Here is an 11,399-nt window from a genome sequence, read left to right on the forward strand (position 1 = left end):
GCTTCAAAATGAGACCGTTTTGCCGGTATCAAAGTATGACAAAATAAGAATAGATTTGATCCTTTTTTGGCAACAAAACGGGTGTTTAGATGTTCAAACACCAAACAGAAACCTTCTTCAATGAATCTTAAGATCTGTTTTATTGCCAGAAAGGATACAACCTATTCTTATTTTTCCATAGCCCATGAGATGTCTCCTTTGTCGGTACCATGTGAGGTGGCCTAAATTGAGCAGTTGCAATTTCTCTACGTGGCCAGTGATAAACAAATTCAATGAGTGAGACTATCAAGTAATTTACTTTCATTTTCCATTCAAATAAATGGGTACGACTGAAGTTTTGCTAACTTAGGTGGTACCGAGTTCTGCTCTGGACCATGAGTGGGCCGTTTAATCAATTGTGGCCAGTTTTCAACATTGTATGGTCCCTAACAGCAACAGAGCTGTTGTATTACAATTGTGTTCATATTGGATCATCTTTACAACAGAGCAGACATGCAGACAGATCTTAATGCTTAATGCTTTCAAACCCTCGTTGTTAAAATGTGAGTTTACTTGCAAATGGAATCACAGTCCCAAATCATGACCGCAGAATGGTTGGAGCGAGTTGTTGGGGAGGGTGGTGGGTCGGGGGTTGAATTGCCATCATCAAAGCAGCACACGTCCCACCTTATGAACCACACAGAGTAATCACGCGAGCCAGACGTTGTATAGAAATGAGTATTGTTGTTAGTGTAGCGTTCACCAAAACGATCCAGGATATATTTTATTTCGTCACGCCATTCATATTCAGATATTCATTTTGCTTGTGTTTCAGAGTGGGCCGATTCATCTTTGATCTCATGAAGATGCGAAATCGCAAATAGGTTTTGATCAAGTTGCTAAAAGGATACGATTTTTAAATGGATATTTTAAATCAATGGAGTGCATGTTTTACAATTCACGCAGCTCAATAACGAAATAAATAATATCGCATGGTTTTAATTAAGTAAAATATTTTATATATATCAGAATTTATAAATGTGTCATGAATTAGGGTGATGAATTTTGCTTTGACCATCTCTTAAATAACCGCAGTTATAATTAGAGCTGGGATATCATCATATTTCTCAAGTCGTCGATCACTCAACCAAATATATCGGTTTCATTACTCGACAAATTGGATAACAATTAGCTTTTTTTTAATTTGTCCGCATATGTGCCACTGGATGGGAGGTTATGGGCGCGGCATAATCAGTTGTATCATGCTGGGCGTGGCTTGTAAGGGGTTTCCTACCTTCGGGAAGCATGACGCTGAAACGGTCGCTGTTTTTTAATCCACCCGAGTTACTGACCACACGTTCCTCTGGTTAAGGAACCTTCACGCAAACTGCGGTCACCCTCGCAGTGCCTTTTGGTTCAGCCACCGAACAAAGACGGTCACGGTGTCGCACGCTGTCAGGTGTGTTTCTGCAGCCGCCTGGAATATTTTTTATTACTATATTAGGAAGCCACTGGAGCTATGCACATTCACATCTAGATTTCAAACTCATTTCTTTAGAACTGCTTTTTGTGTTCTTAGCTCTTTCGGTAAAGTCACGTTGAACGGAAACAATAAAATAATAAAATATATAAAACACAATAAAAATTCTCAAGACGTTTCGACCATAACACAAACGGTCATCATGATTTGTATTGTCATATATATTTAATTATTTTATTGCTTCCCTTCAACGTGACTTTACCGAAAGAGCTAAGAATATGAATTACTGCAGTCACGAAAGCTTTAAATCAAAATTTAACTGCTTTGTGTTTAGTCTTTCGTCCTTCCCCCACATCTCTGATTGGCACGGTTAACTACCGTACAGCGTGAAAGAAGTTCAACAACATACATGCACACAAAAGTTATAAGTTTGGTCAATTCACTTAATCGACTAATCATATCAGCTCCTAGCTATATTGCACTCTTTGTAGGTGAGTAGGTCGGTAGCTGCGCTACTGTTGTGACATTGCCTACACGATTAACTCTGCCGTGGCGAATAGCGCGAGTGGTGTGTGTGTGTGTGTGATAATTATACATGACGACAGTGGTGTGGCTTGTACAGAATAAGTTAACACGATTTTTAATTTAGAGAGCATCTACATGCAACCGAATCTCACGACGCTATACCACAACAGACGCGTGCACCTAACCGGTAACAACGAGGCGTGATATTTGTCCGGTATTTTAAGAGAGAGACGGCCATAGGCAGAGAAGAGGAGGAAATGTATTTAGCTTGGACGTGGAGAGATGGTTGAGGGAAGTAAGTTCCAGATCTTGGAGGCAGCAAGAGGAGAAGGCGAGGCAAATGACGAATCGAGGGTTGACCTCTACACAAGGAGAAGGTCAACTCGCCGCTTCGATCAAAAAGCTTCGGCTCCTGCAGCGCAGAGCGCACGGAGGCGGTGCCTGGTGTAAGAGGGGAGATGAGGCTTGCACGTTGGAACCGGCGACAGTTCAATCCATATTCAGAGACGTTCAATTTGTGTAGAGGATACATCACGTGAGAGCCCGGAGTGCAGCGGAGGGGGGCGAGGCTGATTCATTCGGCCTCAGAGGAACGCCGTGACCCTCAACCGGTCCGTCATCAGTCTCAGCCGTGGTCTATCCGCTGCGGGGTGAAGGGCATCCCCCTCGTGAGGCGTTCACGGTACTGCAAGGGCCACGTCACACTTCACTCCTGCGTCACGAAGCGATCCCGTAGCTCCGTCTCTACACGGGTTAGGCCAGACGTGGGCAAAGCACGGCCCGTTGGGCTTTTTAATCCGGCCTGCCGAACTTGTCCAAATATTGTTATTATTGTTGTTAAATTAAATTTTACCTTTCTCCTGTAATGCCCCCGTTTCCCAGATTACACGGCGCACTTTGACCGGGAGTGTGGTAATTGTTTTGGGCGCAGGCCTCAGACGTTTTCGTGATGTTTGATCAGTCACGTTACGACACGTTTTTGAATGGTTCATGTTCGTGCAATTTGTTAAATTGCCTTGCAAATAAATGCTTTGCTACGTTTTAAAGGCCAAATCCTTTAACGTAATGATTTTTGACACCGTCATTTATATTAGTTCACACAAACGCTCCATCCACCACCATCACCACCACCATCACCACCACCAGCATCACCACCACCATCACCACCACCAGCATCACCACCAACATCACCACCACAAACATCACCACCACCAACATCACCACCACCACCAACATCACCACCACCACCAACATCACCACCACCAACATCACCACCACCAACATCACCACCACCACCACCAACATCACCACCACTAACATCCCCACCACCACCAACATCACCACCAACATCACCACCAACATCACCACCACCATCACCACCACCATCACCACCACCAACATCACCACCAACATCCCCACCACCACCATCACCACCAACATCACCACCATCACCACCACCACCAACATCACCACCACCACCAACACCACCACCACCAACATCACCACCAACATCCCCACCACCACCAACACCACCACCAACATCACCACCAACATCACCACCAACATCACCACCACTAACATTCCCACCACCACCAACATCACCACCACCACCAACATCACCACCAACATCACCACCACCATCACCACCACCATCACCAACATCACCACCAACATCCCCACCACCACCAACATCACCACCAACATCACCACCACCAACATCACCACCACCACCAACATCACCACCAACATCCCCACCACCACCAACACCACCACCAACATCACCACCACCATCACCACCACCAACATCACCACCAACATCCCCACCATCACCACCACCAACATCACCACCACCAACATCACCACCACCAACATCACCACCACCATCACCACCAACACCACCACCAACATCACCACCACCAACATCACCACCACCAACATCACCACCATCACCACCACCATCACCACCACCAACATCACCACCAACATCACCATCACCACCATCACCACCACCATCATCACCACCACCATCACCACCACCACCATCAACATCACCACCATCACCACCACCATCACCACCACCATCACCACCACCAACATCACCATCACCACCACCACCAACATCACCACCACCACCAACATCACCACCACCACCATCACCACCACCATCACCACCACCAACATCACCACCACCACCATCAAAGACAAACTATAGAGATGCCCCCCCCCCCCCCACCGTACGAGCCCTGGAACGAGACCCTTGGGGGGCAAGCCGCTGTTCAGTCTCCAGCAGCAGCAGCCGCCGCGTGGCGCACGATGGGGTGACCAAGCGCCTGAGCGCGCGGCCGCCTTTGTCTCCCCAGGGAGCCCCAGGCGGCCAACATCGCCACCCTGGGCCGGGTGAGCAATCTAGCCGAGACCGGCGAGCCTCCCGGGGACCAGGCCTCACTACGGCACTTACCGGCGCAAAGCTCCGTAGGTGTCTGGGGGAGGGGTCTTGATGAGGTTACACACTAAAACTATTTCCTAGTGCGCTGGTGGAAGAGGAGGTCGCTTATGTCCGACGTTCCGTGTCACTACCACGGACGGGTGACCGCGCGCGTGCCTGTGATCACGTCAGAGGCCTTAGCTTGACGCTTTCAGAAAACGTAGCGCGGATAGGCGATCACGTGGGGGAGGGCGAGGCTCAGATTCCGTAGAACTGATAAGCACTGCCCGTAGACCCAGCACTGCCCATAGACTCATCACTGCCCATTCGCTAGGAGAAAACCCAATAAGCTGAAATAGAAACCGAATAAACTTAGAAAGAAACCTGCGAAACGTAAAAAGCTATTGAATGCATGGTTGTGTGTGCTGCTTTGCATTGTCGTAGCTACGTATGCAGTCTGCAAGTTTTTTTTATGTGGGCACGTGCAAATATTGTCTGGGTACATGAAAATATTTCTTTGAAAATGTGTCCTAGACAGTATATTTGTAAGTGTGTGAGTTAATAAAAGTAGAATTGAAACATTAGCACCAATATTATTCATAATAAAGGTTCTTGGGCTAGATCGCGTTATTTATAAATGTGTCGTAACCCTCCACCACCCGACACGGCCAATCAGCAAAAAAAGTGTCACGTTGACAAAAGACAATTAGTTCACTACTTTAGCCCACCGGTGTGTTGAAGAGTGAATCCACATTTACAGTTTGAGTACGACGTTTCGCTGCTAATTACATCCAGCATCATCGGGCAATAAGTTACTCTAAAGTGCATGGCCATGGGAACGTTGGTAATGATCAGGAAAATGCCCTAACAAAACAGGAAAGTCTGAAATATGTTGGCGTGTAAATCAGCATATCAAATTAAATCCACAGAGGAGGGAAAGAAGGATCCCAAGCATGCGACACTCAAAACCAGAAGTGGCAGAGACTCGGCCGAGAGAGTGGAGATAGAGAGGAAGAGACTTTTCAGGACTTTATTTCCACTAAAAAAGTAACAAAAAGACATTACAGGAAAAAACACCTAAATTGAAAATCAATAAAACATCAAACTCTTAACAGCGGTATGTGCATGAAATACAAATGGCACTAGGATAGAGGCTGTGGAAACAAGGCGGTGCACGGACATCTCCGTGTGCAGCAAAGTTGTTCAAGGGTTTTTCAATTTTATAAAGAATCAAATGTTTTGACATCAGAATGCGATGTGAACAATATATATTTTTCTCCCGTACAAAAAGAAATGTCAAACACCTGAATTCGTTTTTTTCTTCAAGGATTCTGTTGTCGTAGCTACGTATGCAGTCTGCAAGTTTTTTTATGTGGGCACGTGCAAATATTGTCTGGGTACATGAAAATATTTCTTTGAAAATGTGTCCTAGACACTATATTTGTAAGTTAATAAAAGTAGAATTGAAACATTAGCACAATGTAGATTTGTATATTGTAGGGTAGAAATATATTTATCATAGCGATGATCTAATATTGGTTTAATACAATTTATATTTTTACTTAGAATACTTTAGCCATGCAATAGACTAAATATAATGCTTGTGTTTTTAAAGAAAATAATATATTTACCAGGATTAAAGTTGTGCGAAATATGTTATAAAATCTGAGGCTTGGAGAATTGCATGCTGGGAATTAAATTGAGACAGAAAGGGGTTAATGCATGGCTTGCAGAGCAGTCGCACGTTACAGAGATCATTGACAAAACAGAATGCGATGTGAACAATATATATTTTTCTCCACTACATTTTCAAAACGAAATGGCGTCGACATGTCAAACACCTGAATTCGTTTTTTCTTCAAGGATTCTGTTGTCGGTTTTCATTAAAGTGCAATGACAGGGTGACACCTGCTGACATCACAGGGTGACACCTGCTGACATCACAGGGTAACACCTGCTGACATGACAGGGTGACACCTGCTGACATCACAGGGTGACACCTGCTGACATGACATGGTGACACCTGCTGACATCACAGGGTGACACCTGCTGACATCACAGGGTGACACCTGCTGACATCACAGGGTAACACCTGCTGACATGACAGGGTGACACCTGCTGACATGACAGGGTGACACCTGCTGACATCACAGGGTGACACCTGCTGACTTCACAGGGTGACACCTGCTGACATGACAGGGTGACACCTGCTGACATCACAGGGTGACACCTGCTGACATCACAGGGTGACATGCTGACATGACAGGGTGACACCTGCTGACATCACAGGGTGACACCTGCTGACATCACAGGGTGACACCTGCTGGCATGACAGGGTGACACCCGCTGGCCTGGCAAGGGCTTCACGGTACGGCCACAGAGGTAACAACCAATCAGGGAAGGAGGCGCATCTGGGGCAAAGGCAACAGGTGGGGCTAGCCGAGTTACTCCGGTCACCTGCTCGAAAGGTTCCACGAGAGGGCGTGGCCGGAGGCGGGGCCTAGCCACGCCTCCGGCCACGCCCTCTCGTGTAACCTGCTCCAAGGTTCCACGAGAGGGCGTGGCCGGAGGCGGGGCCTAGCCACGCCTGGGGGGATATAAGGGGGAGGGGACCCAGAGCTCGGGCCTCGTCGGTGGGGTCCCGGGTCCTGGCGTGTCGCCGTTCGCCGACATCTCTCTCCATCGCCGTCACGCCTTTTGGTGCAGGTACAGCACGTGGCGACCGGCGGCTGGGTCACGGGGAAGGAGCCGGGTTACGCATAGAGGTCCTGGAAGAGGCAGCTGGGAGGCGGTGTCGCGGCAGGGGCTGGGCACATTCTCAGAGGATTCGCTTTGGTGAGGATGTTGTAGACGTGCTGACACGCCACCTGCCGTGCTCCCTCCTCGCTGGAGCTCAGAAATGCGGGGAAGATGCCGGTGCCTTCTCCCATCCCGGGAACTGACACCTTATAGAGGAGGCCCGCGGGCATCCCGGGCCCCGAGTAAGCGTGCAGCTCGAAGCTTGGGTAGCTGATGCCAGCGGTCCGGCACAGCATCCGCAGCCGCACCTCCCACGACAGCATGGCCGCCTCCGGCAGCGCCTCGAGAGCAATGGGCATGGGCCGCAGGTGGTGAGGTACCCACCACAGCTGCGGGCGTGCCCCCCAGCCCCCAAATTGGCTGTGTGTGGCTTTGCCGGTGACCGTGCACTCCGGCTGCAGCAGGTCTGGCACCGCCGCCTCCATCTCCACCGCCGCGGCCGCAGCCACCCGTTCCGGGATGGCCCAGTCCACCTTGATGGTCCGGCCCCATAGCTGCAAGTTGATTCGAAGGAGTTTGCTCCGGGCTATGGCGGCCGCGCGATGGCTCCTGTACTCGATGAACGCGTAGCCTCGGTTGAGGGTTATGTCCCAGCAACAGATGCTCATTGTGACGTCCACCGCGCCCTCCGTGGCACAGCTCATCGCCATCATCACCTCCGCTCGCTTCTTGTCCTTTGGCAGCCCCCCAATGAAGAGGCGGCGATTGTCCACGCTGAAGCAGACTCCAATGCGGCGTCCAGGACGGATCTCGAATTTGTCGAGTTTCTTGACGGCATCCGTGGCTTGGGCGAGCGTCGCGTAGGTAGCGAACGCATAGCCGCGGGTCTCTCCGCTATAATCCATCATGAGGCGGAGTTGGTAGAGCTTCCCCACCATCTCCAGCACGGGCACCAGCTCATCCTCGTAGAGGTCGCGCGGGATCCTCCCCAGAAACACCTCGCAGCCATGGGCGGGAGGGGGCCCCTGCCAGTCGGGCGGCGGTCCGAACTTCCTCTGTCCGTTCTCCTGGACGATGCTGTACCCCGTGCGCAACATGAGGTCCAGCAGGACCTTCATACAGGCCATGCCGAGCACCGGTGGTTTGGCTACTACGGTGGTGCTGGGGCAGCACCTTGGGGCCCGGTGGAGCCCTTGACACTCCGCGCGGTCGCCTCGTGCCGACAAAGCCACGGGGGGAATCAGCTCCTGAAAAGCCAAAACCCCGGCAGGAACTCGCTCGGCCCAAACCTACAGGCCAACAGTGAAGAGAGGAAGAGAGAGAGAGAGTGGAGACGGATGGAGAAAGAGAGACGCGTTTGTTCGGTCCATGGGCCTAAATGTGACGTTAGCGTAGCCTGTGCAGTATGCATACAGCGCTTTTGTCAATCCACTGCTGGATGAAGCCCTCCCCCACATTGCGCAGAGGAAACAAGAAACACAAACTCACACGGTTCCTGGCATGCGTTTGTTTGTCCTCGGAAATGTTCACCGAGCGATGATTTTGCGTTTCGAGCGGCGTTTGACTTCGCGCGGTGAACTTCGCCCGTGATGACGTCACTGGGCACGACAGGAGAGGTCGGCACTGACTTTTAGCGCCGGTTTATTTCTCCCCATCCAATAGTCCAAGAGACGCTTCAAAATGAGACCGTTTTGCCGGTATCAAAGTATGACAAAATAAGAATAGATTTGATCCTTTTTTGGCAACAAAACGGGTGTTTAGATGTTCAAACACCAAACAGAAACCTTCTTCAATGAATCTTAAGATCTGTTTTATTGCCAGAAAGGATACAACCTATTCTTATTTTTCCATAGCCCATGAGATGTCTCCTTTGTCGGTACCACGTGAGGTGGCCTAAATTGAGCAGTTGCAATTTCTCTACGTGGCCAGTGATAAACAAATTCAATGAGTGAGACTATCAAGTAATTTACTTTCATTTTCCATTCAAATAAATGGGTACAACTGAAGTTTTGCTAACTTAGGTGGTACCGAGTTCTGCTCTGGACCATGAGTGGGCCGTTTAATCAATTGTGGCCAGTTTTCAACATTGTATGGTCCCTAACAGCAACAGAGCTGTTGTATTACAATTGTGTTCATATTGGATCATCTTTACAACAGAGCAGACATGCAGACAGATCTTAATGCTTAATGCTTTCAAACCCTCGTTGTTAAAATGTGAGTTTACTTGCAAATGGAATCACAGTCCCAAATCATGACCGCAGAATGGTTGGAGCGAGTTGTTGGGGAGGGTGGTGGGTCGGGGGTTGAATTGCCATCATCAAAGCAGCACACGCCCCACCTTATGAACCACACAGAGTAATCACGCGAGCCAGACGTTGTATAGAAATGAGTATTGTTGTTAGTGTAGCGTTCACCAAAACGATCCAGGATATGTTTAATTTGGTCACGCCATTCATATTCAGATATTCATTTTGCTTGTGTTTCAAAGTGGGCCGATTCATCTTTGATCTCATGAAGATGCCAAATCGCAAATAGGTTTTGATCAAGTTGCTAAAAGGATACAATTTTTAAATGGATATTTTAAATCAATGGAGTGCATGTTTTACAATTCACGCAGCTCAATAACGAAATAAATAATATCGCATGGTTTTAATTAAGTAAAATATTTCATATATCAGAATTTATAAATTTGTGTCATGAATTGGGGTGATGAATTTTGCTTTGGCCATCTCTTAAATAACTGCAGTTATAATTAGAGCTGGGATATCATCATATTTCTCAAGTCGTCGATCACTCAACCAAATATATCGGTTTCATTACTCGACAAATTGGATAACAATTGGTTTTTTAAAAAAATTGTCCGCATATGTGCCACTGGATGGGAGGTTATGGGCGCGGCATAATCAGTTGTATCATGCTGGGCGTGGCTTGTAGGGGGTTTCCTACCTTCGGGAAGCGCGACGCTGAAATGGTCGCTGTTTTTTAATCCACCCGAGTTACTGACCACGCGTTCCTCTGGTTAAGGAACCTTCACGCAAACTGCGGTCACCCTCGCAGTGCCTTTTGGCTCAGCCACCGAACAAAGACGGTCACGGCGTCGCACGCTGTCAAGTGTGTTTCTGCAGCCGCCTGGAATACTTTTTATTACCATATTAGGAAGCCACTGGAGCTATGCACATTCACATCTAGATTTCAAACTCATTTCTTTAGTACTGCTTTTTGTGTTCTTAGCTCTTTCAGTAAAGTCACGTTGAAGGGAAACAATAAAATAATAAAATATATATAAAACAATAAAAATTATCACGACGTTTCGACCATAACACAAACGGTCATCATGATTTTTATTGTTTTATATATATTTTATTATTTTATTGTTTCCCTTCAACGTGGCTTTACCGAAATAGCTAAGAATTTGAATTACTGTAGTCACGAAACCTTTAAATCAAAATTTAACTGCTTTGTGTTTAGTCTTTCGTCCTTCCCCCACATCTCTGATTGGCACGGTTAACTACCGCACAGCGTGAAAGAAGTTCAACAACATACATGCACACAAAAGTTATAAGTTTGGTCAATTCACTTAATCGACTAATTATATCAGCTCCTAGGTATATTGCACTCTTTGAAGGTGAGGTCGGTAGCTGTGCTACTGTTGTGACATTGCCTACACAATTAACTCTGCCGTGGCGAATAGCGCGAGTGGTGTGTGTGTGATAATTATACATGACGACAGTGGTGGAGCTTGTACAGAATAAGTTAACACGATTTTTAATTTAGAGAGCATCTACATGCAACCGAATCTCACGACGCTATACCACAACAGACGCGTGCACCTAACCGGTAACAACGAGGCGTGATATTTGTCCGGTATTTTAAGAGAGAGACGGCCATAGGCAGAGAAGAGGAGGAAATGTATTTAGCTTGGACGTGGACAGCTGGTTGAGGGAAGTAAGTTCCAGATCTTGGAGGCAGCAAGAGGAGAAGGCGAAGCAAAAGACGAATCGAGGGTTGACCTCTACACAAGGACAAGGTCAACTCGCTGCTTCGATCAGAAAGCTTCGGCTCCTGCAGCGCAGAGCGCACGGAGGCGGTGCCTAGTGTAAGAGGGGAGATGAGGCTTGCACGTTGGAACCGGCGACAGTTGAATCCATATTCAGAGACGTTCGATTCGATATCGTGCATAGTCTCACGTGTACAGGATGCATTACGTGAGAGCCCGGAGTGCAGCGGAGGGGGCGAGGCTGATTCATTCGG

The 11,399-nt window shown here is 47.9% G+C and overlaps 1 long non-coding RNA gene across 1 annotated transcript; it reads right to left on the bottom strand.

Annotated features, from left to right (window-relative positions):
- Positions 1 to 813: 813 nt before the first annotated feature.
- LOC142912382 (uncharacterized) lies at positions 814 to 4,615 on the bottom strand. Its single transcript, XR_012934049.1, has 3 exons — positions 4,443 to 4,615; positions 2,515 to 2,627; positions 814 to 1,326 (listed from the first exon to the last, which is right to left on the bottom strand). It is a non-coding gene; the product is annotated as an uncharacterized LOC142912382 (long non-coding RNA).
- Positions 4,616 to 11,399: the final 6,784 nt, after the last annotated feature.

The sequence above is a fragment of the Petromyzon marinus genome, unplaced genomic scaffold (genome assembly GCF_048934315.1).
Source record: "Petromyzon marinus isolate PM22_M1 ecotype Great Lakes invasive population unplaced genomic scaffold, UKy_Petmar_22M1.pri1.0 PM_G_Scaffold_2, whole genome shotgun sequence".
Lineage (NCBI taxonomy): Eukaryota > Metazoa > Chordata > Hyperoartia > Petromyzontiformes > Petromyzontidae > Petromyzon > Petromyzon marinus.